Source organism: Erinaceus europaeus, chromosome 5 (genome assembly GCF_950295315.1).
Source record: "Erinaceus europaeus chromosome 5, mEriEur2.1, whole genome shotgun sequence".
NCBI classification, from domain to species: Eukaryota; Metazoa; Chordata; class Mammalia; order Eulipotyphla; family Erinaceidae; genus Erinaceus; species Erinaceus europaeus.
The window spans coordinates 19,573,293-19,577,678 of record NC_080166.1 but is presented as its reverse complement, the minus strand read 5'-3'; positions in this window follow the sequence as shown (position 1 = coordinate 19,577,678).

Genomic DNA, 4,386 nt, shown 5'->3' with positions numbered 1-4,386 from the left:
CTTTCAACTTACGGTTTTCTTCTGGGTATTTTCCCAGTGGTAAGAAGAGAAAAGCTTGTCTCCTGGTGACTTAATTTGATTGCATCTCTGCAGGATAGAAAGGACTATACCCAGATCCCTCCCTATATTTCAATGCTCTCCACTGATCTCTATCTAGCTTCCCTCTGGTCTTAACATTACAAACATCCTAAGGATTTAGAGAGAATAAGTGCATAGGTTTAAGGAACCCCGGGGCCAGTTGGCTAAATGCTTGTACTGAGTAGATTGACTTCATGGAAATTGCTCGGCCCTCAAGCAAAACTTGAGTGCGGAAGCCTGAACAGCACGTTAATATGTTTGCTCTGTTCTTTCCTTAATTTTATTATCTTTATTTCTTTATTAAATAGAGACAGCCAGAAATTGAGAGGAAGGGGGGCATGAAGAGGGAGAGAGAACCTGCCGTCCTGTGTCATCACTCATGAAGCTTTCCCCCTGCAGGTGGGGACCAGAGGATTGAACCTGGGTCCTTGCACATGGTAACATGTACACCCTACCAGGTGCACCACCACCCGACCCCCTCTTTGCTCTTATTCTTGGTATAATCTGGGTTAAGGCCCAGTAGAAGAGCCCAGGCTTTATGCCCAGCTGTTTGTTGAGGGAGCCTTCACCTTTGAGCTCCACGGCAAACTCAAAGAAGAGTCCAGGTGTGAGACACAAGCCTGGTTGTTTGCCTCACTCACCTATGAGCAGTTAAAGCTTACAGTCAAGAGTCACTTAGCCACAGGGACACATGCTGAGTGACATGTGCATCGTTGAGCTCTTTTATTATTATGTGACTGTCACAGACTGTGAGTGGCATAGCTTACTGCCGCCACTTTTTTTTTCTTTTTATTTAATAATGATCAACAAGACCATAGGATAAGAGGCGCACAATTCCACACAAATCCCACCACCAGAGTTCCATATCCCATGCCCTCCATAGGAAGCTTTCCTATTCTTTATCCCTTTGGGAATATGGACCCAGGATCATTACGGGGTGCAGAAGCTGGAAAGTCTGGCTTCTGTAGTTGTTTCAGGATCATCTTCTTAGACTCGGTTTGATAACTGACCAAAATGCCCTTGAGTGACACAAGACTGCATTTGTTGAAAACTGTTCACCATTGCCCCAAGGTTATTCGTAAAAAGTATAGTATGATGAAGGAAAATGCCATTGTATGGCATCGACTAACACTGGAATAAATTCTCTTCCTCCTTCATTCCCTTTTTTTTTTTCTTCTTCTTTTCCTCCTCCAGGGTTATTGCTGGGCTCGGTGCCTGCACCATGAATCCACCGCTCCTGGAGGCCATTTTTTCCCCCCTTTTGTTGCCCTTGTTGTAGCTTCGTTGTGGTTATTATTATTACCCTTGTTGACGCAATTCGTTGTTGGATAGGACAGAGAGAAATGGAGAGAGGAGGGGAGAGAAAGATAGACACCTGCAGACCTGCTTCACCGCCTGTGAAGCGATTCCCCTGCAGGTGGGGAGCCGGGGGCTCGAACCGGGATCCTTAACGCCGGTCCCTGCGCTTTGCGCCACATGCGCTTAACCCACTGTGCCACCGCCCGACCCCCTCCTTTTTTTTAAATAATATTTATTTATTCCCTTTTGTTGCCCTTGTTGTTTTTATTATTGCTATAGTTATATTGTTGTCGTCGTTGTTGGATAGGACAGAGAGAAATGGAGAGAGGAAGGGAAGACAGAGAGGAGGAGAGAAAGATAGACACCTGCAGACCTGCTTCACCCCCTTGTGAAGTGACTCCCCTGCAGGTGGGGAGCCGGGGGCTCAAACCAGGTTCCTTATGCTGGTCCTTGCGCTTTGAACCATGTGTGCTTAATCTGCTGCGCTACTACCCAACTCCCCCGTCACTCCCTTTTATTGAAATACTATTTGTTCTCAGTTTTGTAGCATTTCCAAGCAATCTAACCACATATTTGAAGGCTTGAGACTGGCATGTTTGCCTTTTTAGATGTCACAAAAGTGTCCTTTCCAGAAGTTCACAAAGCATCTATGTGAGTGCCCACAGTGGTTCTCACATAATCCCAGCACATGAGACACTGCAAACTACATCTTTTATCCCCTGAACAAACACCAAACACTGGGGGTGGGGTGGGAAATAAGGCTAGCCTAGGGGCAGCCTTCTCTATTAACCATTGGCTCTACAAACTTTCCAACCTGATTTCTTCCCAATGGGCATGTAAGTGAATTTGTTCCTCTTTGTAATAGAAGAAGCTGAGCCCTGGATTCTCATTTTGTGTAGAGAAAGATCTTCACAATGCGTGAAAGAATTGTGTGAGGAAGGAGTCAGAAGAAAGAAGTCAAAGACCTCATGGGTTAGTTTCTAAGCTGGGCTTCTTGTTTTAATAAAATATGCTTGGTCTGTCAACACCATACTGTCGCAATGCAGTTCCATGTGTTCAAACCTGCAAGACACATGTGAGAGTTTTCAGACTTGTAGACCTTGGACATTTGCCCTCACCTTTCTGAGGTCACTGTTTTCCTCTAGAATGAAGCTGAGATTCTACCCAGTCAATTCAGAGTGTATTAGGAGAAGCCTTTTGCAACATGGATTATTTTTTAAATTTTTTTATATTTATTTATGTATTCCCTTTTGTTGCCCTTATTGTTTTATTATTGTAGTTATTATTGTTATTGATGTCATCATTGTTGGATAAGACAGAGAGAAATAGAGAGAGGAGGGGAGGACAGAGAGGGGTAGAGATAGACACCTACAGACCTGCTTCACCACCTGTAAAGAGACTCCCCTGCAGGTGGGGAGCCGGGGGCTCAAACCGGGATCTTTACACCAGTCCTTGCGCTTTGCACCACATGTGCTTAACCCACTGTGCTACCGCCCGACTCCCGTGACATGGATTCTTCTTCTAGAAGCTTGGGACTTTACAACGGGTGATTCACGATCAGCCAACACCAGGTTATGTTCACTTTTATCCACGATCCCATTTGAAACATGGGGATTCAAACTAAAGAGTCCAGACAACTTGCTTACATATCAGGAACAAAGAGAGTGCCTGTCCATGCTAGAATAGATAAAAGATTTTCTCTTTTTAAGATTTGTTAACACAAATGAGAAGCAGAGAGAAAGAGAGAGAGAAAAAAAAACAAACCCAGAGCATCACTCTGGTACATGAGATGCCAAAGATGAAACTCAGAACCTTGTACTTATCAGCCCAATGTTCTAGCCATGACACCTCCTCCCAGTCTTCAAAATAAATTTTTCTTAGTGTCCTTGGACCAGAATATACTTGGGTTACTCTCTTATCTTATTTAAGTGTTTAAAAGGTTGCTTTCCATAAAGACAATCTCACCAGTTCCCCCATGATGACATGGTGAAATATTCTTCTTACCATAATGCATAAAAATAAATAAATACAAATAATGATCTTAGCAAAGTAGGTTGAGTAAACACAACTGAAAATGCCTTTATGAAGTAAGAAAGGATTTTTTTCCTTTTAGAAATAGTTATTTATTTGACAGAGACAGACAGAAATTGAGGTGGAAGGAGGGGAAGAATGAGGATGAGAAAGAGAAACACTTGAAGCATTACTTCACTGCTTGTAGAGCTGCCTCCCCCAACAGGTGGGGACCCAGGGCTTGAACAGGGTCCTTGAGCATCGCAGCACGTGCACTCTACAAGCTGTGTCACCACCTTGACCCTCAGAAAGCAGGTTTCCAATGAGGACACAGTGCTTTTGTCAATTCAAATGCCAAGGGAAGCTCATCCAAGAAGGCACTATGAGCAGAGAGCATCCAGAGAATTTCTGAGAGCTGGCTTTGCATTCTTCAGAGGCCAGTAGCATAGAAGAAGGAAGCCTTGGTTTCCTCTTTCTGCTGAGTGCTGGACTTCAGAGCTCAGCCCCAGACTAGGAAGGGAGATCTTATCTAAGCCCTTGGAACAGCTCCATTGTTATGCTGATCTTTGCTTCCTTCAGGAGGAAAGAATGACTAACGTTTTTATCTTCATGCTGGCTCTTGATGGTTAGGATCCAAAAGCTTTATGGAGTGTTTCTGAACCTATGGGATATTTCAGATTATTGAAGATTGGTCCAGGTATTCTAAAGAGACTGGCATTAATGAAATACAACTCTAGTCTCTCAACATATTCTATCTACCACCTGAGGAAGGTGGGTCCTGAAATTGGAGCAGCTTGGAACGTTCCTACTCATAAATGTGAGCTCAGATCTACAGAGATACAGAGGTCACATAGGCCCCTAAGCTGAATATGGGCCCCAGATCACATCAAATCCATGGGGTTTATAGTCAACAACAATTATATACTTTTCCCATGTTTGAGAACTATTCTCTTCCCTGATCCAGCTTTCTAGTCCTTTTTCTAGCCATGACATCATCTC